The sequence below is a fragment of the Delphinapterus leucas genome, chromosome 4 (genome assembly GCF_059928025.1).
Source record: "Delphinapterus leucas isolate spDelLeu-1000000601 "Yukka" chromosome 4, BTC_Dleu_Yukka2, whole genome shotgun sequence".
NCBI lineage: Eukaryota > Metazoa > Chordata > Mammalia > Artiodactyla > Monodontidae > Delphinapterus > Delphinapterus leucas.
In genome coordinates this window covers 42,878,428-42,901,027 of record NC_143132.1, presented here as the reverse complement: position 1 = coordinate 42,901,027, position 22,600 = coordinate 42,878,428, and the positions used below count along the sequence as shown (strand labels likewise).

Genomic DNA, 22,600 nt, shown 5'->3' with positions numbered 1-22,600 from the left:
TCATGATTTTTTTAAAAAGTCTCAGCAAACTAGGAATAGTGGGGAACTTCCTTGACTTGACAAAAAACATCTACAAAAAAACCTGCAACTAACATCACACTTAACGATGAGAAACTCAAACTTTTCCAGCTAAGATCAGGAACAAGGCAAGAATGTCCCTTCTCACCACTGCCTTTACCATCACACTGGAAATCCTAGCTAATGTGATAAGGCAGTAAAAGGAAATAAAAGGTATACATATTGAGAATGAAGAAATAAAACTATCCTTACTCACAGATGACATAATGGTCTACGTAGAAAACCTGAAAGAACTGAACAAAAAATTTCCAGAACTAATAAGCGTTTATAGCAAGTTTTCAGGATACAAGGTTAATGTGCAAAAGTCAATCCCTTTCCTATATACTAGCAATGAACAAGTGGAGTTTGAAATCAAAAACACATTATCATTTACATTAGCACCCTCCCCCACGAAAAAGAAATACTTAGGTATGAATCTTATAAAAAATGTGTACAAAATCTTTGAGGAAAACTACAAAACTCCGATGAAAGCTATCAATGGAGAGCTAAATAAATGGAGAGATATCCCATGTTTATTGACAGGAAGACTCAATATTTTCAAGATGTCAGTTCTTCCTAGCTTGATCTATAGATTTAACACACTCCAAATCAAAATCTCAGCAAGCTATCTTATGAATATCAACAAAACAATTCTAAAGTTTATATGGAGTAGCAAAAGACCCAGAATAGCCAACTCATTATTGAAAAAAGAGGAACAAAGTTGGAGGATTTACACTACTGGACATCAAGACTTACTATAAAGCTACAGTAATCAAGACACTGTGGTATAGCTGAAAGCATAAACAAATAGATCAATGGAAGAGAATAGAGAGCCCAGAAATAGACGAAAATAAATACAGTCAACTGATCTTTGATAAAGAAGCAGAGGAAGTACAACAGAACAAAGACAGTCTTTTCAACATACAGTGTTGAAACAACTGGACATTTACATGCCAAAAAAAAAAAAAGAAAGAAACTAGGGACAGACCTTACATACTTCACAAATATTAGCTCAACTAGATATTATACACTTTAATCATGAAAAATGTTATATATTAGGGAGATCTTCTACATAAGTAGGTGGATTTATTTTTAATTCCTATGTTTGATATTCTTTGACCGTAACCTATATAACAGACACATTTTTGCAACGAGAAAATAGAGAACATGGCAGAGAGCAAGTTACTAAGTACTTAATGAGATTATGGGCAGTTAATTTTCCCAACAACCCATTTCTTGAGGTTTGTATTACAATCCCAAAACATGCTGGGTGCACTACAAAATTTATGAGAAGTCCTTATATTCAAAACAATGGAGCACTGATAGCATGCTGTCTTATATTGTTGGTTATTTTACAGCTTCCATCGAAAGAGGATTAAAAAAACACTGATGTTTTAAGTACCTGAGTTCTTCCCATTCACAACAACTCTGAGTGATGAACTAAGGAGTTATACTCAGGATCCCCATAACCTCTGCCTAAGGCTGCCTTTTGGCTCAGTTACATTCCTTGAGGATAAAGACTATGGCTGTTGCATTTGCTTTCTTTTCTTACACTTAGTGGAGTGCATTATCTATAGTAGGAGCTCAATAAATATTATAGCAACAACGTATCCACATTTTACAGACGTGAAAGCCAAGGTTTAGAGAGGTGGAGGAGCAGCAGGTACCAGAATGCCTGAGTGGTTAAGGTGTTGGACTTAAGATCCAATGAATTACATCCTCTTGGGTTCGAACCCCACTTCTGGTACAAGTCAACCCGCTTTTCCAAATAGAGAGGTGGAGAAGCTTGTGCAAGGTGGAAAGGCAAATCCCAAGCTTGGTGACTTCAGCAGTTCCCTTGCCATCTCCCTTATTAAGATATGGAGGGCCCCTAAGACCCCATTCTCCTGTTAGGCAGCTTCCTATGAATACTATAGATTTTTCATACTCCTCAAATGAAGGTGGGTCAAAGAGAGCGAGACCTAATTATTAGGATAATGTGGTAAAATACCATTTACTGATAGTGATAGCATCCTGCTCAAAGAAACTAGTGATGGAATTTCTATCTTACTTCTCAAAGCTGCTAAAAAGCGTAATTCTCTGTTTCTTCATGATTAAAATCCCTTGAGATCCATTTTTGTAATCTAAGAACAAAAATAAACATTGCTCCCTACCATGTGCACTTTGAAGAATTTGCTCTTCAGGAGGATTATATAACAGACACCTTTCAGATGGTTGTGTGTCAATTAAGAGAAAGCAACCTTAATTGTGATTATGGATATTTAAACCAGGTGTGATTTCCTGGCTGTGTTTAGCCAAATCTCCTGCAGACCTTCCATATAGCACCACTGAGTTCAGTCTGGTCTAGGTAGATTGGCATACATTTCAGCTTACTGTGGCACAGCAAGCTTCCAATAGAATCTTGTCAGTGCAATTTCACACAATGGGTGGGCCTGTGTGCTCTGCATATTAGGAAAGGCTCTTGTTTGCCAATGCAACAGGTTTTTTATTCTGAATTCATTTAAAGCATCAAATGAGGTTACAATGGTAAATATCACAGGAAAAAGTTAACAGTGACATTCACGGTTCCTCAGAATATCTTGGCTTTGTCCACCAAACCATTTAAGGAGGAAACTTGCTATACTGTGCTCTATTTCTGCTGCTTGCTCTCATGATAGCAATTTAGATTAGTAAGGATCTGATTATTAATGTGAAAATTGTTAGTGTTTTTTACTGCTTATAAATTAAATATATAGGGGAGGTGGCATTAACTCTCATTTCTTACTTTATATATTTTATAGTTTGAATTTCCAAACAGCATGTGCTACCTTAGTAATTTTATACATTCATGAAAGAATTTTTTAAATGAACATCATTTCAATTAAGTAAACACAAGCCTCACCTGCTTACTGTTTTTTAAAATTCAGACAATACCAACAGATACAAAATAGAAACAACTTCCACTATCTAGAGATGTCAGTTGAGAACATTAATATGCACATATTTATTTAAATTGTGAAAATACTTTTAACTTGGCTAATATTGTTTTGTTGTATATTTCTTTTAATAATACATAATGATCATCTTTCCATATAACTTTATGAATGCCACATTATTTTTAATGGCCACAAAATATTTCATTATGGACATGCCTTAAATATTTTAAACTAATTCCCTAATAATATACAGTTAGTTTGCTTCCAATTCCTCAATATTATAAACAATGCTACATGAACATTTATTTACTTCTCTGATTAATTCCTTAGGATAAGGAGTTTGAAGAAGATGTAGATTTTAAGTCTCTTACTACATATTGCCAGAGTATAATTCCAAACGTTGAACCAGTATGTTTTCCTACCCACAATACAGTCAAGTTGCCATTCATTTAAAATGGTTCTCCGGTTTCCCCATAAAAACAAAAGAAAAAATTTTTTTAATTTTAATTAAGAAAAATAGAAGCTAGAAAATGCAGGAGTACTGACACCAGCAGCAACCTTGTTCAAATTCTTTTCCTTGGGAGGAAAGAAGGAACTAACTACCATTTGCTGAGTACCTGTAATGGATCAGTCACTATGCAAAGTGCTTAGCCAAAGGCTTTTCATTCAATCTGCAACAACAATCTTAGGAAATAGGGGTAGTATATCATCTCCACATCACAGAAAAAGCCGTGTTTCATAAAAGTTGAGTATCTTGACCAAGGTTACCTAGATAATAAGTTTTGACCCTGAAATGTGCAGGCCAATTTGTTTGACATCATTTTTTTTTTCACTCAGGTTTGAGGTTCTCCGCCAGATTTCCACATGTTAGTGACACATGACCTTGTTAGGTTCCCTATAATGCAAGGTACTCCTAGTCTCAGGTCTGGAAGAAATACCTGTTTCAAAATTTACATCTTTTACAGGGAAACACATGAAGCAATCAGGAAGGAAATGAGGATATAGTTTTGTAACATTTTCACATAACTTTCAACTCAGAGGTCATTCGTACTCTGTAAAACTCAAAGTTTCAGACATAAAACTTTTCAAATAGGCTTAGGGAAAAGATATTTTCAGGTACACATTCTGCCTTAAATTTAAAAAAAAAAAGAAAAACAACTTTAACTTACTAATGAGTATGTACCTTGAGAAATAAATGGCAGAGAAAAATAAAAGGCAAAATGAGAGCTTAGAAAGCAACGCTGTACATCGGGGAATATGCACGTAAGAACAATAATGACAATTTCTAACACATAACTCGCATCCCACACGCCCATATGAAAGACAAAATCTTAACAAATAGACTTAGCTGTCAGTTACAATATCTGTTCTCACGCGTAGTGTTAATGAAACTGGAGCAGCAGGAGGAGAATGCACATATTTTTTGTTAGAAATAAATGGATGGCTTCATTTGTTCCAACTTTCTAGATTCCCTTTGTTGATCACACTTTCAAATTTTTTCATGTTGGAATTTAATCATAAAGTCATCATTTTTATTTTTATTTTTAATTAATTTATTTTTTTTTGCGGTACACAGGCGGGCCCCTCACTGTTGTGGCCTCTCCCGTTGTGGAGCACAGGCTTCGGACGCGCAGGCTCAGCGGCCATGGCTCACAGGCCCAGCCGCTCAGCGGCATGTGGGATCTTCCCAGACCGGGGCACGAACTCGTGTCCCCTGCACCAGCAGGTGGACTCTCAACCACTGCACCACCAGGGAAGCCCAGTCATCATTTTTAAAAGAGAATTATCCCCTTATAATACTCAATGCTGTATCATGCTGAAGTGTACAACTATAGTTAAGTTTCCTATAAAAATGGTTACTCTTTAACTTGGCATTTGAATGAAGTAGGCAGAGCAACATAAAAATTTTGCAAGTCCTCCCCAGTCTTTTTACCCCCCGCAATAAGGCAGCTGACAAATTCCAAATCTTAAATCAGCTGATTATGAATCCCCTATCTTTCTTTATTTTAATAATATATTTATTATTTATTTCTTACATTTCCTCCAACATCACAACCTGCTCTTAAAATATATGCAATGCCCTTATTCTTATAGGAAATTCTTGAAATTCACAGAATGCTAATCTTTTTTTATATTTCACAAATTCAATTTACAAAATGGCAAAATTAAAGTCAGAAGAGAAAGAAACTAGAAAAATCCTAGCTGATTTACACTTGGGAGACAGAAAGGTTTTTTTCTCTTTCTGTTTGCACATATAAGACTAAAGAGAAAAATTTAAGAGCAGAAGTGATGCTGACATTCTCATCTCAAATGACAGATATTTGAAAAGCAAATCTTCATTCTTATTTATCTATGCTGTGGGAAATCAGTTTTAACCAGGCTCTGACAAAAGGCATCCTCCAGAATCCTGACACTGATGCACACAGGGTGGTTATTTTCAATCTGAGACCAAGTTAAAAGTGTCCCCCTTCCTGTTCCTCCCCACCACACACAGAGGGTACCTTCTGTGCCTTTCTCACAGAAAACCTCTGAAATACCCCATGGCACTCATCCTATATTATTATCACAGCACTCATCTCAACTGAAGCACTTCCTGTATAAAATCAATTGTTTCAACCCCCTAAAAGAAACCTCCCCAAATAAACAAATACTTGAATAACATGGCACTATTTTTACTGAGGAGCAGGAGTTTTAGATTTAACATGTGCACTATGCTGATTAAAATGAATGACTTCACTACAGATACAAGACAATGGCATTCATTGTGCACTACTAAAGAAAAAAAGGTATGATTATACTATATCTGATGAATCCCAATTTAAAAAGCCACAGATAAACTCCGTTTAATGTAATTAGTATTGATTAGAAAGCACCCTTTAATTCTCTTAGATGTATTGGGAACATAGCCTCACCCAGCTCTCATGTCTGCAAAAGCAGTGTTTCAAAAAGTGAGAATTCTTCAATTAAAAGAACATATAAGAAGAAGGACACCTGTGCTCTCACTGGCAGACAGTGTTCATTAGAACTCTGAGAACTGAGGTCTCTTACCAACTCAATTTAAGCAACTTTTATTTATGTAACACTTAGAAAACCTATAAAGAAAATTCCATAAAGAAAGAATAGGTGGCCTTCAGGCTATTCCTAAATTACCCCAGCAGTAACACAACTCTTCATCTCTGCTGTGTAGGGAATCCACTTATTTTTCCACAGAGGGGTTCTACTTTCCCTCTCACTTTTACTGACAGCAGCATGGGTCTTCTCTTACTGAGATGCAAGCCTGGGGGCATTTTCAATTACAGCAGACAGAAAGTTTTCAACATTCTTTCCAATTCTTGATCCAAATGCCCTAAACCCTGGATAGGACAACACACAGATTGGAAGCTGGTGCTCATACACAATCTATATGTGCACCTTTGCTGCATTACGAAAATGTAGGATTGGAACGTTGAAAATCATGGAGAGGGTACACTTCAAATCATTTGGTTGCTTTCCAGACCATGGACATACTACCTGTGAGCTAGACTTAACATTAACCTTCAGAATCACTATGCTGTACACCGCTCAGGGACTTGCTAATCCTGGAAGGGAAGGAGATCCAAGGTTTACCCCACTGTGAATAGTTGTCACCTCTTATAAGAACTATTTGAAATATTTAAAGTTTACAGTCAATGTTTTATATACTTTAGAAAAGATCATTTCAAAATATCTATACTGTATAAATATATATATACACATACATATGTGTATGTGTATATATATATAAATGAGCAAATATAAAGAGCAAATACATAGGGCTTACATAGTGCTAGGCACTGCTCTAAGTGTTTCACATATGAAACTCCCTTAATCCTCACAACCTTATAAAGTGGGTACTACTGTTATCATACTATTGACAGACTGAACTGAGAGGTTAGGTAACTGACCCAAGGTCACACAGCTAGTAAACGAGTGGTAAAGCTTGGTCCATACCGAGGCATTCTGGCTTCAGAGTTCATGCTCTTAACCACCATATTATACAACCTCTTTCAGTTTTCAGAAAACAATTAAATTTTATTTTTCTTTTAAATCCACATACAGAGACATTAGCTTGATTTATTCTAAGTTACCCAATCCCTCCCTCCCTCCACCTCCAAGTTACCTGACAAGGCTTATCCTAATGGTACATACATTTAAATTTTTATTTTTTCAGAGCTGATTTTGAATATAGCATAAGGTTCTTTGAAATTCCCCAATAAATGCAAATAAAATTTTGAATCAATATTTGATATACTAGCAAGCTGTGCCAAAGCAATTTTTATCACTACAAAAGGCAAGTTTCAGTGGCCCGATGATTCTTTTATTTGTTCCGTTATTTATTTATAACACCTAGAGCATATGATCTTTTGAGTTAATCTTACAGATGAAAAGTCTCATGAAGAGTGGAAAAGCGAACAGATGGCATAATTCCAGGAAAGGCCAGGAATCTTAGTACTTTTCTGCCTGGCAATTTAAAGTAAAATGCACATCAAAACTGAAGCAGGCTATCTGTTGTCTGGGTTAGAGTTTACAGGAAAAAGCATTAAGTATCACCAACAAGCATATCATCTCTGACTCCAGGGATGTTCCCACGCCCTCTAATTGGTGCCATTCCGTACTAATCAATACATTACAAGCACCTAATAGGCACTCCTGCAAATTCTAGGGAAACAACTCACAGCAGAAAGCACTGTAGCCGTGAATGTTCATACTCGAGTGCAAATGTTAATTCATGCAGTACTTGCATTAAACTGGACTAATTATCTACTGAAGGAATCTATTAAAGGCATGCTGTCAATCCTACAGATTGGGTTCAGCAAAGTGAAACTGAATTGCTTGCCTTTTCAGCTAATTACAAAACTCTGTCTGACATGCTTTAAGAATGGTCCAAAAAAAGTACACATGGGCGCAGAGGGAAGGGAGGTGGGCAAGATGACACTCGGCGAGCGATTCTTCCCAGATCCCTCCAGCGACCGCTGAGCCACCGGGGCAGGGGGCGCTGCCTGCCCTGCCGCCCTTCCTCCTCTCCCCTGCCCCCAGAAACGCCCCCATTCCCTTCCTCCTTCTACCTCGGGTAGGAGTGGGTGGGAAGGGAAGGGAGGGGCGGCCTAGCTCCGGTGGGCGGGCCTGGTTCCTGGGACACCATGTCGGACTCTTGAGGAGAGCCAGGACCAGCAACTGAGAATCGTCGTGCTGGGGGGCGGCACCTCAGGGCAGACCTCCTTAGCTACGTGTTTTGCTCAAGGAACTTTTGGGAAACAGTACAAACTATAGGACTGGATTTCTTTTTGAGAAGAATAACGTTGCCAGGAAACTTGAATGTTACTCTTCAAGTTTGGGACATCGGAGAGCAGACAATGGGAGGCAAGCTGTTGGATAAATGTATATATGGAGCACAGGGAATCCCTCTTGGTATATGATATTACAAATTATCAAAGCTTTGAGAATTTAGAAGATTGGTATTCTGTGGTGAGGAATGTGAGGTAGGAATCAGAAACTTGGCCACTGGCTGCCTTGGTGGGCAATAAAATTGATTTGGAGCATATGCAAATGGTAAAACCTGAAAAACACTTAAGGTTTTGCCAGGAAAATGGTTTTAGTAGCCACTGTCTCAGCAAAGACAGGAGACTCTGTCTTCCTGTGTTTTCAGCAAGTTGCTGCTGAAATCCTGGGAATCAAGTTAAACAAAGCAGAAATAGAACAGTCACAGAGGGTGGTGAAGGAAGATATTGTAAACTACAACCAGGAACCTATGTCAAGAACTGTTAACCCTCCTAGAAGCTCCATGTGTGCAGTTCAGTGAGCACATTTTTCTTCTGTATTGATGGTTCCGGCTGCCCTTCGCCTCTGTGTGGGCCCGAGGACCTCTAGGAATTTGTTTTATCAGTGACCATCTCTGTAGTTCAGTTAACACTTTCCTCTCAGTTCGCTTCATCATTGCGTGCTGCCTCAGCCGTAGGCAGCTCCTTGAGCTGAAAAGAACTCAACTTTGGGACAACACACCTTGAATTCAAAATGGAAAGCCCATTCTCTGGAATTAGACTGCTTCACTGAAAACGAATAATGTTGGTTCTCTTTATGTCCTCACTTCTTTTTTCCCTGATGTAAGTTTTTTTAAACAAATATGAAAACTATCCAAGTCTTGATCATCAGCCAGGATTTTGCCACAGCACAGTTTCATACTCTTATCTGAACTCATACCTGGCAAAGTATGCTTCAGAGTACAAACATTTAAACGAGTAATACATTTTATCTACAGATACTTAAGAAGGCATTCTTTTGCTGTCTATTGTGAGTGAAAATATATAAAGCTGTATCTAGCTAAAAATGCTTGAAATAAAGCTATAATAGAAATTTTTTTTCATTTTTTAAAAAAGAGCCTAAATTCTTTATATTTTAGCTGTAACTCACAAAGTAGTATTTGATATTGTATTTTTATTATTATATCATGGTCATTATGTACTGTGTAATACTCAGGTTAGATTGGCTTTGTGAATTCTGATAAACGTTCAGCTGATGCTCCATGTGGACTTTCTCCTGCAAACTGTGTAAGAGTACTCCCAGAATGAGTTATGACTATTGTTGGATCATTGTGGACTGTACCTGAGGTTCAGATGTTTTTCTCCAGCAAAAAAATTTATTTAAATTACAAAAAAAAAAAGTACACATGACCAGCATACAGCTCCCCAACACACACTGAGTCTCTTCTTGTCAATCAAGAAAATACAGGACATGATGATATAGGAAGAGAAGCACAGCCTGAGGCCATGTGCATTTTCATTACATCTCTTATGGTCCCATAAAGAATGTGGCATGCCACAAATAACCAGATTTTTTAAAAATCTCAAACCTCATATAATTGGTTTTTCACTGCATAGTTTCAAATAATAAACAATAACTTTTAAGCACTTAGAGATATTCCTCAATGGTTATGTTTAATATTCTTATACATTTAAACAAAAAAAAATCTGGCTATAGAATTCTTTTTTTCCTTTTGCCTCTTATACTAAGCTAGAAGTCAAGAGGAAAGTAGGATTCTTCCCTCTGTTTTCCCCACTTTCTCTAGCTTCACTGGGTCTCAAGTTTCTACAAACTCATCACACACTCAGATAATGATGCATAGACCTTACAAGGAGGACAGAGGAAGCAGTTTGCAATATAGCACCTAGACAAATTCCAAATATTTTGTGGGGTGGAGCCAACTTGCTGTCAAAATCAGACATTCTTTTCTTCTACATGGAAATGTTTGCTACTGGCAGATTTCCATATCTTTCTGACATACCCACACCTTAAGTTTTATACTATCCACACCTATATAAAAACTCAAGCTCAAAACAATAATCCTGAGCCATCAAATAGGCTGGTTTAGCACCAGCACAATATTATAGAAGGCATGTAGCATTTAATGGGATTTTACAACTATTACTCTCAATAATGGATAAAGGATTCATGATTAAGTTATTCAAAAATTCTCTATATAATGATTCATATCCTATTCCTCTTTCTCTCATGTCACATGTCTGTAAATATCAGCAAATCCCATTGGCTTTACCTTAAAAATCTATTCAGAGTCTATCTACTTGTTACCATCACTACTGCTACAGCCATGTTCAAGGTACAGTCATCTCAAGCCTATAGAACTGCAATAGCCTCAAAATTTGTACCTCTGCCCCTCTCTTAGTCTATATCCCTTTCACACAGAAGCCATAACATAAAAATAATATAATAATTAAGTAAAAATATAAAAATCATCTCAAAGAAATTGAAGTTGACAAAAATTGAAAGATATACTGTGTTCTTGGATTGGAAGAATCAATACTGTTAAAATGACTATACTACCCAAGGCAATCTACAGATTCAATGCAATCCCTGTCAAATTATCAATGGCATTTGTCACAGAACTATAACAAAAAAATTTTTAATTTCTATGGAAACACAAAAGACCCTGAATACCCTAAACAATCTTTAGAAAGAAGCACAGAGCTGGAGGAATCATGCTCCCTGACTTCAGACTATACTACAAAGCTACAGTAATGAAAACAGTATGGTACTGGCACAAAACAGACATATAGATCAATGGAACAGGATAGAAAGCCCAGAAATAAACCCATGCATTTATGGTCAATTAATCTACAACAAAGGAGGCAAGAATACACAATAGAGAAAAGAAAGTCTCTTCAATAAAAGGTGCTGGGAAAACTGGACAGCTATATGTAAAAGAATGAAATTAGAACATCCTCTAACACCATATACAAAAATAAATTCAAAATAAATTAAAGACCTAAATGGGATACCGGATACTAAAAAACTCCTAGAGGAAAACATAGGCAGAATACTGTTTTGGATCCATCTCCTAGAGTAATGGAAATAAAAACAAAAATAAATAAATGGAACCTAATTAAATTTAAAAGTTTTTGCACAGCAAAGGAGACCATAAACAAAACAAAAGACAACCTTCAGAATGGGAGAAAATATTTGCAAACGATGTGACCAACAAGGGGTTAATTTACAAAATATACAAACAGCTCATATAGCTTAACGTCAAAAAAACATACAACCCAATCAAAAAATGGGCAGAAGACCTAAATAAACACCTCTCTAAAGAAGACATACAGATGGCCAGCAGGCACATGAAAAGATGCTCAAAATTGCTAATTATTAGTGAAATGCAAATCAAAATTAGAATAAGGTATCAATTCACACCAGTCAGAATGGCCATTATTAAAAAGTCTACAAATAATAAATGCTGGAGAGGGTGTGAAGGAAAAGGAACTCTCCTACACTGTTGGTGGTAATGTATACTGGTAGAGTCACTATGGGGAACAGTATGGAGGTTCCTTAAAAAACTAAAAATAGCGCTGCCATATGATCTAGCAATCCCACTCCTGGGCCTATATCCAGAGAAAATTCTAATTTGAAAAATACATGCACCCCAATGTTCATAGTGGTACTATTTACAATAGTCAAGACATGGAAGCAACCTAAATGTCCATCGACAAATGAATGGATAAAGAAGATATATACAATGGAATATTCCTCAGTTATAAAAAAAGAATAAAATAATGCCATTTGCAGCAACATGGATGGACCTAGAGATTATCACATTAAGTGAAGTAGAAAGACAAATACCATATGATATCGCTTATATGTGGAATCTTAAAAAATGATACAAATGAAGTTATTTATAAAACAGAAACAGACTCACAGACACAGAAAACAAACTTATGGTTACCAAAGGGGATGGGGGGGAGTGGATAAATTAGGAGTTTGGGATTAAGAGATACACAATACTATACATAAAATAAGTAAACAACAAGGACCTACTGTATAGCACAGGAAACTATACTCAATATCTTGTAATAACCTACAATGGAAAAGAGTCTGAAAAAGAATATATATGTGAGTATAACTGAATCACTTTGCTGTACACTTGAAACTAATACAACATTGTAAATTATACTTTAAAAAGGAAAGAAAAAATACAAAAACATAAAATATATATATGTGTATATATATATATATATATAAAAATCATCTAAAAGTGAAATAAATATCACAAAATGGCAAATACTCTATAATTCCACTTAGATGAGGTTCTAAAGTAATCAAACTCATAGAAAAAGAAAGTAGAATAGTGGTTTACACGGGCTGATAGGAGAGGAAAATGGGGAGTTTTTGTTCATTCCATGGGTATACAATTTCAGTTTTGCAAGAAATGTGTTGCACAGCAATGTGAATATAGTTGATACTACTGAAGTTACTAATTACACATTTAGAAGTGGTAAAAAAAATTAAAATAAAAAAATCATGGTGGAAATTCCTCTACTCAAAAATTATCCCATGATTTCAAATGTACTCTCTAAAATCCTGAACCTTTTCCATGGCCCAGAGGGCTAAGCATGACTGACCCCCACTACCCTCTACAAGGTCTACACCAACCTCCACACCCACCATCCTATCTCACCTCCCACTCTCCCCTCACTCATTCTCTCCAGCCAAATTGGCATTCTCAACACACCAAGGACGTGGCTTTGTGAAGCACACTCTTCCCTCCAGAAATCACATTGTTCACTCCTATATTTCATGCAGGTCTCTGATCAAATATCACCTGTCAGGAATGATAGGACCAAACTATCTAAAATCATACCTGTCATTGTGTGCCTCTCTCCTGATTTACTTTCATTTAGCACTTATCAGCATCTGATCAATTTGCTATTTCTTTTCTCCCAACTAAAATTATAAATTGCAAGAGATAAAAAAAAAAATGGTTTTATGTTCACTGTTCTATCCCCAGTGCTTAGAACAGTACTTGGAACACTGTGGCTACTCAATAAATATTTATTGAATAAATGAATGAATGAATGGCATGAGTGAATGTGATTGTGGATAACTGAACTATAAAGGGAAATCCATTTCATTACATGTTTTTTAGATCTTTACTTGAATTCCTGACCCTATTGCCTAAGTATGCTCAGCTTAACTGAATATTATTTTACTAAAGTGGAAAAATTATTTATAGGGATTAGGAAGTATGTTAATATGTGAAGTACAAAAGTAGTTTTGTCTAGTTCTCGATGTTGTATATTCTTTTTTCATTCTTCTGAGATAATAATACACCCACAGATATCATATGAGCAGTAGTGCTTAGCAAAGCTGTGTGGGCTCATTAATGGTCTCAGTTCTGCCAGGGGATGACACACTGTGAAGTAGTCATAAATTACAGGCTGATTAAAAAATACACACACACACACACACACACATGCACACACACACACTAAAGTCTGTGTGTTGTCTAACACTAAACTTATTAACTTTAGCCTGCATCCCTGAATGCTGATATGAATTGGTGCCAAGAGGCCTGTAAGGATGGAGAAAAAAAAGCAGGAAGGTAAAAACAGAGGAGAAACATAGTTAAGAAAACTGGAGGAAAAAGTGGTAACATAATAACACTAAATCTGTAGCAGGGAAGTATATCAGAGCCTCTTTAAATTGTAATGAAAAAATGCAGAAATGCAATATCAGAAGTTAAATAAGGTCATTCATAAGAGAATATCTGTAGCATATTTCCAACCAACTGTGGGAGTAAAAATTCATGAATAATATTAAAGGTATTTACATGATCCACTGTTCTCCTGAATAGTGTTTGCCTAATGTAATAAGATCTGGATTGCTTGATCAAAATACAAATTTGGAATTGTAAGACCTAAACCTGACTGCCCATGCTATTAAAAAAGGAAGATGAACTTCTTTGAATACAATAGTTTACATCAATATTATCATTTTACTCCATTTATGTTAGAGATTATTGTGATTAAATTAATACTCTGTAATAATTATACTATACTACCCATGAAAGAGATTCTAATCTCCCTTTTTAATATACCTAGGTGTTGGTTTCATTTAAAACAAAGTCTTAGGGACTTCCCTGGTGGTGCAGTGGTTAAGAATCCGTCTGCCAATGCAGGAGACATGGGTTCGAGCCCTGGTCCGGGAAGATCCCACATGATGCAGAGCAACTAAGCCCATGAGCCACAACTACTGAGCCCACGAGCCACAACTACTGAGCCCACGTGCCACAACTACTGAAGCCTGCGCACCTAAAGCCCATGCTCCACAACAAGAGAAGCCACCTCAGTGAGGAGCCCGTGCACCACAATGCAAAGCAGCCTTCACTCGCCATAGCTAGAGAAAGCCCACATGCAGCAATGAAGACTCAACACAGCCAAAAATAAGTAAATAAGTAAATAAATAAATAAGAATTGCTTTAAAAAAAGTCTTAAAATTCAAACTTAATTTAAACAATCCCAATCTTCCCTTGTAAAGTAATATGAGAAAATATAGCCTATCCTTTAAAAATAGAATATTCTTTAATAAACTAAAATCTAACTAAAAATTATTCATCTCTCCAATTCTTCTAAAGTTATTTTTTTAAAACATACATAACTATCTTATTTCCTTCCCACTCTTCAAAGTTGACAGTTACATTTACAAATGCAAAAAGCAAATACAGCTAAAAAGCTTTCCTCTTTTTTTTTTCATTTTCTCTCAGTGAATATATTTAAATAAAATATCCTTGGAAAAAATGAGAAAAAAAACTCCTTTATTAATATCAGAGTTTTCTAGCAGTAACATTCCCTCAAATTCTAATTTATCTGTATTTTATCTTTTAATCTGGACCTTATCTCCAGATAGTTAGGGCCTCCTGAGAGTATTTTATATGCTTTTCCTGAAAGATTTGTTTCACCTTTATTAACATCCTTAGCTTGGTTCACCTAAGGCAAGTGTTTGATAAATTTTTTTTTACCACCCCTTCATTCTTCCCCCAAGCACAAGGTTATATGGGTTAGCTCTACCTAGTTCAACTTGACTGTGGCATAGGACAAGACCTCTGGCCTCCCTGCTTCCCTTCCTGGTAGTTTTGGTTTTGTTTTGTTGCTATTCTTTTTGTGTGTGCGTGTGTGTGTACGCGGGCCTCTCACTGTTGTGGCCTCTCCCATTGCGGAGCACAAGCTCCGGACGCGCAGGCTCAGCGGCCATGGCTCAGGGGCCCAGCCGCTCCGCAGCATGTGGGATCTTCCCAGACCAGGGCACGAACCCGTGTCCCCTGCATCGGCAGGCGGACTCTCAACCACTGCGCCACCAGGGAAGCCCTGTTGCTATTCTTTAGCCAGCATTTTAACTATCTGAAGAAATCAATCCTTATTTCTTCTCAGAATCACCAGATTACTGTTAGTGAGTCAAGTTTAATGTATTACAGCTCTTTTCCCCATCAAATAGGGAAGTATATCAGCTGTCCAAATAATATGGGGAAAGCACTTTAAGTTACAATGTTTTCATGTTCCTTTTAAGCCAAGTAGATGTGAAAGGACATCTCAACATGACACTCCTCTGCTCTTTATTGCAGATTCACATAAGTGATTCAGTGAATAACTGATTCAACAAATGTTTTTGATAGTCTGTTCTGTACAATGTGCTGTGCTATGTGCCATGGAGATGAGGAGGCAGATTAGGTATGTTCCTTGTCCTCAAGGCGCTCACAGAAACCTAAAGTTTTACCTTTTAGTTTTATGCATCACAGAAAGTTAGGAAATATATACAGAAATAAGATAATTGTGTAAAATAATTGGCAAGCAGAAACCTCTGTATAAGCATTCATTCTATCAGATGCTGAATCCGCAGAAAAAGAAACAGTGGTAGATTGATTGCCAAAATGTTCCCAATTCCTCACCACCTACTCGTGCCTTTTGCAATGTGACCAGCTCCTCCCTTCCAATGGTAGAACCAATTTCTCTACCCCTTGAATATGGACTAGCCTTATAATTTGCTTTGGTCAATAGGAAGTGCCCAAAGAGTCCATGTGCCAGGTCGAATTGTCCAGGTGACTCAGACTCAGACTCATAAGCAATAATACTAGTTTATTCTTTTGTGTCACTAAGCTTGAGACGGTTTATTCACAGTTACAGTGTATTGCTGTGGTGATACATAACTGATATAGGATAGTGGACATAACATTTGCAAATGCATGGGGAACCATGGCTTTCTCTACTAGTATCATGCTACTTCATCTATATAACTTGAGCTGTATAGAATAAATGAAATTTCATGAAAAGCAGTGTAATAAAGGAAATGTAAGTTCCACAAGAGCATGAGTTATTGTTTTTTTCTATTTTGTTCACTGATGTGGCCCAAGCATCAAGAAGAGTGACTGGCACAGAGGAGATGCTCAAATTTTTTGTTGTTGAAAAAATAAATGTATTTAACCAAACATTTATTTGATTATCTCTGAATCCAGAGTTAAAGCCTCAGAAAAGGCATTTAAATGGATTCCAAGGAAGTGAGTAGAGTCCAGGAGGAAATTATACCATTGTAGTATTACTCCAGAAATGCTATGACAAGATCTTAAACTGGGGTGGTGACAGAAAGAAGAGGAAGGACAGGCCAATTTGGCCCCATTAAATGGGTTGGGCTTGTCCCCAAAATATATGTAATTACTCATTCTCTAGAATCCTTTCCATTTATCCATTTCAAAATATCAATGAAAATGTGATAGAGCTTCTAACTTCCAAGTATTCAGTCTAATGAGAAAATATTTCAGCCATCTCCTCTGTATTACAACCCTATCTGACAGCACTCGGATAAAGGTAAATACAGACAGGGAATGGGGATGCAGCAGGGAAGTTTTTCTGGAAAAAGGTAATTCATTGCTGAAGCCGAAAGAAATACCCAGATAAAAGAACAGGTGAAAGACGTGTCAAGGGAGAAGCAGCAGCAAACACCAAGACCTGAGGCAAGAGACAGTATGGCAAGTCCTAAGAACTGTAAATAATTCCCTCGGGCTTGAGTAAAGCTTCAAAGAGGAAGTGAGACAAAAGAAGAAGACATAATCAGTCCATAAAGGACATGCAGACCTTGATAAATTTTCAGGTTCATTGTTAAGCTATGAGGAACCTCTGAGAGTTTTAAGCAAAGCAGTGACACAGTGAGGTTTAGAGTTTAGAAAGATCCTCCTAAATGTACTGTGGTGATTAAATGGAGAGGAGCAAGAATGATGAAGGAGAACACTCAGGAGACTGCTATAGAGGTCCCAATGAGAAATGGTGGGTGAACAAATGTGAGAGCACTGGAGATGTATGTAAATGGATTTGATATTTTGGAAAGAAAATATGAGGGAGTAAGGAGTAGATAAGTAGCATTCTGACTTTGGCAACTTGTGGGTGGAAGTGACAAATATAAAACTAAAAGATACAGGAGGGGTAGTAGGCTAGAGGTAGGATAGTAAGTTCATTCTTGGACATGCTGTGTGTGAGATCATTTGAATCCTGAGATAAAGATGTGCAAAGAGAAGCGATCAATTTATTTAGCATTTTGTCTAGTCCTGTGTGGTGCCCGACCCACAATAAGTGCTCAATAATTCATTCATGAATGAATGAACAAAAACAGCTCAGAAAAGAGATCTGGGGGCTTCCCTGGTGGCGCAGTAGTTAAGAACCCGCCTGCCAATGCAGGGGACACGGGTTCGAGCCCTGGTCCAGGAAGATCCCACATGCTACAGAGCAACTAAGCCCACGCGTCCCAACTACTGAGCCTGCGCTCTAGAGCCTGCAAGCCACAACTACTGAGCCTGCATGCTACAACTACTGAAGCCCACACGCCTAGAGCCTGTGCTCCACAACAAAAGAAGACCCCGCTATGAGAAGCCCACGCACCGCAACGAAGAGTAGCCCCCGCTCACCTCAACTAGAGAAAGCCCACGCGCAGCAACAAAGACCCAGTGCAGCCAAAAATAAATAAATAAATAAAATTTTAAAAAAAACAAAACACTGTCTACCCAGAATTCCATAACCAGAAAAAAAAAGAAAATAAAAGAGATCTGGACTTAGATCTAGATAAGGGAATTAATACTATATACCCAGGAGAATATATGCTGTGGGAATACATTATATCAGTTCTGCTCAGAGTGTGTACTGCACACACAGCTGGTCCTCAAACTGTCACCTGTCCTCAATGGAATAAGCACAGACATTAAAAGTAAGTATTTGGAAAGTTTTATAGCAATGCAACAGTAATTTTACAACTGTTTTTTATCAAATATAAAGAAATTAGACTCATTTCATATGCCTTTGTTTTATTTTTTATTTCTTTTCTTTAGTTTTTGGGGTTTTGTTTTGGTTTTTTACTTTTACAAAAGTTTTGGTCTGTAATGGATTGGATGTGTTAAAAGCAAACAAAAAAACATAAATCCTATGGGTAGCTTAAGCACAGAATTAGACCATTTGGAGACAGTGTTTACGGCAGTTCCTCTTTGGCTCATTCTCACTTCCTACTATTCCTTCTTACCTGTTTTTTTAAACACAGTTTTATTCCCTTCCTAGGATCACAACAGTAAACTAAAGCCTCTTTTGTGTATTTCATATGTTTATCCAATTTGGCTCCAAAATTGTTCCTATAGCATGGATAAAAGATATTTCTTTCCCTCCCCTGAGTGCTGTAGAAAGAACAATATGGTGGACAAAATTCTAAGTAGTCTTCTGGTGTTATGCCCTGTATAATTCCTATTCTTTGTATGTGGGCAGGACCTATGACTTGCCTCTAGCCAAAAGAATGTGCTAAGAGTGACTGGATGCTACTTTCTTGATTAAGATAGATAGATAACAGATGTCCTAGCAAATTCACTTTCACACTGACACTGAAGAACTAAGCCACCATAAATTCTAAAACTACCAAAAAAACTGAATTATAAAAACAACCTGTGGGACCAAGATGTGGATCATTTCCCAGTTGAGTCTTCAGATGAGACCTCACTCTCAGCCAGTATCTTTACTGTAGACTTATGAGACCTCCAAGCAGAGGACCCAGTTAAGTCAGGCCTGAAGTCCTAACCAAGAGAAGATGTGAAATAATAAATGTATGCTGTTTTAAGCTGCTAAATGTGTGGTAATCTGTTATGAGGCATAGAAAACCAGCACAACTAGATAGGTGTTTGATAGTTGCTTACACTCAAATGAAGAGAAACTTGGGTAAATGGGGCACTGGTAGTGCTATTTCTATGACTCAAGACATGAGGAAAATGAAAAATAGTGAAAGAATAAAAATTATTTTTGGATGGAATGAAAAAGTCTTGGAAATGAGGAAAAAATTCATTAAAAAAGAATTAAAAACCAAGTCAAATGCTTAAGAAATTTCAAAAAGAAGAACTATGAAAGGTCATTATATTTCATAAGAAAATGGAAAATAGTCACTGGCTCCTTTTGAGAGAGTAGCTTCACTACAATATGGAACTTCAAAATCAATATTGTTAGGAATTGGAGAGGGGATGAATGGTGCAAATTTGGAGATAACAAATACAGATAAATAGAACAATTTTTTCAAGTTAAAGACAGAAGAGATATTTAATGGAAATTGGGTGATGCAGAGTGCAGGGTTAAGGAATGTATATTTCAACATGGTGGAAGTAAGGATGAAGTAGAGAGAAAAAGACTAATGATGCTCTAGGGATAGGTGCTTAAGGCATGACACCTCGGGCTCAAGTGGAAGCGTCAGTCCTAAAGAAAGGCACTTTTTATTCTCAGACTGTTAAAAAAAAAAAAAAAAGGATAAAAGGACATGTAATGTGGAGAGGAGATTTTAAGAAGCTCACATAGGATTGTCTCTTAACTTCTTGATTAAAGAAGGGAAGCTGTCCACTTCAGAATGAGAGGGAAGGATTGGACCCTGCATTGGAAGTGAGTGAAGGTTTGGAATAGCTCTTTTGCAGACTGTGTTAGAGGATCAACAAGAGATTAATGAAAGGATTAAGAAGCAATTAAAGTTAGACAGCGTGAACTGGTAGTAGGCCAAGTCTGTAGAGTTTTGCTTGAAATCTGTCACTGATGCTGGGTAACAGCTAGTAGAGAAGCTGAATTGATGGCAGATCGGTGGCTCATAGAAAGCACAGCATACATCACTAAGGATGAGACCTGCATACACTACTTGATTTGAAAAGGACAGCCAGAAGATAGAGATTTTAACAACAGATGGCAAATGTACTTTCAGCCAGCTATGATATCAGTTATTGTTTAAAATTCGACCACTAGAAAACAGAAAACACCCTAGAGTGTTTTAATCAAAGTCTATTTTATGTCCTTAACAGTCCAGCTAACTTCCTTAGACCAGTCCTTATTCTCCAGTTCCGTGTATATTTTATTTTAAAATATGTATAAGAAATTGTCATTTTCTTAAAATGTTTTAAACAGAAGCAGCATAGTCTACTAGGAATTTTTATGTAGAGCTTAGCATCCTGATTCTGTAACTTAACTAGTTGCGATGGGAAAGTTATTTCATCTCTCTGTGCCTTAAGTTCCTTATCGTAAGTGGGGATAATAATCTCTAACTCTCAGTGTAGATGTGATAATTAAATGGGATAATTTATGAATTGGTACCATGGCATATATAATGATTTTTAAATAATGTTATTTAAATTTTTTCATAGAAGCAATGTAATTCCATAATTATTTTTGCTTTCTAGAACAAGCCAGTAAAAAATACTGAGAAAAATTGGAAAACACAGCAAAGTAGAAAAGTAAAAATGATAAAAAAAAAAAAACCATCATCCAAGCATTAAAACTTTTAGTATCAAATATAAAATTTTATAACCAAGAGACAGTTTTAGGCCATAAAGTTCAATCCTTGCATTTTACAGATGAAAAAACTGAGGCCCAGAGAATAGAGCTGGCTTTTTTAAGGGTACAAAGCTTATTAGCTATAGAGCCAAGTATAGAAATGAGGTCTTCCAACTCCAGTGACTTTCCACTCACTGTAATGAGAGGGTTAAAAACATTGCACTGTCAACAACCAACATTTATTGTGTCCACATATACTCAAGGCACTCACTGCTCTGGGTGTATAATCATTATTTGTTATAATTTCACACCTATTAAGAAACCAATTGAAAGCCTACATGTAGATGGGCAAAAAGACAATCTTTCTAAATAAAATGGAAAATAACACCTTATACCTGTGCCTGCAGCATAAACTGTACAAAATTCATTTCCTCCAGTATCACAGTGTGCAAACAGTCTACTTTTGCAAGAAAAAACATCCATTTTTCAACTACACTTGATATCAAGGAAAGCATGATGGCTGTAAGTCATCCACTTTGTAAGCTCTTAAAACTCAGTCCCAAAGGCTCTTGGGCCTTATCAACAGGCCTAAATGATGTAAATTACTCCACTGAAAGTTCAGAAAAAATATTTTCCCAGATTGTTAAAGACCTCAAGCCTAGCCCACAGACTTGACATTTAGCCTGCAATGTGGTATGGCTCAAATTAGCTTTTTGAGGTGAACAAGGAAAAAGAAACAAGGAAATATGGAGTGACCTCAAAATGATGTTCCCTGGAGGTCCACTGTTGAGTTAACTTGCAGATGATAATTTAACAAAGAAATAACTTCAGCATATCCTCTTATAGTGATTTAGACATTAGTCCCCCAAATTTTGTTTGCACAATTTTAAAAAGGTATTTCTAAAAAGAACACCTCCGTCTGCTTCTTTTTAAACAATAAGAAGTTGAGGGGCTTTCCTGGTGGCGCAGTGGTTGAGAATCCGCTTGCTAATACAGGGGACACGGGTTCGAGCCCTGGTCTGGGAGGATCCCACATGCCGCGGAGCAACTGAGCCCGTGAGCCACAACCACTGAGCCTGCGCGTCTGGAGCCTGTGCTCCGCAATGAGAGGCTGCAACAGTGAGAGGCCCGCGCACTGCGATGAAGAGTGGCCCCCGCTCGCTGCAACTGGAGAAAGCCCTCGCACAGAAACGAAGACCCAACACAGCCAAAAATAAATAAATAAATAAATAAATAAATAAATAAATAAAAGAAGTTGAGGATTACTAACTAGATGGTGTAACAAGTATTGCCCAGGCCTCTAGCCTAGGAATATCCTTCCAGCTCAAAGTATGTTTATGGCATGTGTGTATTGTGTGTATGGTGAATGCAAAGAGTGAACTCTGACAAGTATAAGAGAATTTTCATTTGGTTTAATAAACACTTATTATCTGCCTACCATGTGCCCGTTATTTTAGGCACCTGAGGATACAAAACTAAGCAAGTCCCAGGCCCTGCCATCTAATCTATAATCTT

At 37.0% G+C, this 22,600-nt stretch overlaps 1 pseudogene; it reads left to right on the top strand.

The window, feature by feature from the left end:
- Positions 1 to 284: 284 nt before the first annotated feature.
- On the top strand, positions 285 to 9,137 carry LOC111175783 (ras-related protein Rab-28 pseudogene; annotated as a pseudogene).
- The last annotated feature ends 13,463 nt before the right edge of the window (positions 9,138 to 22,600 follow it).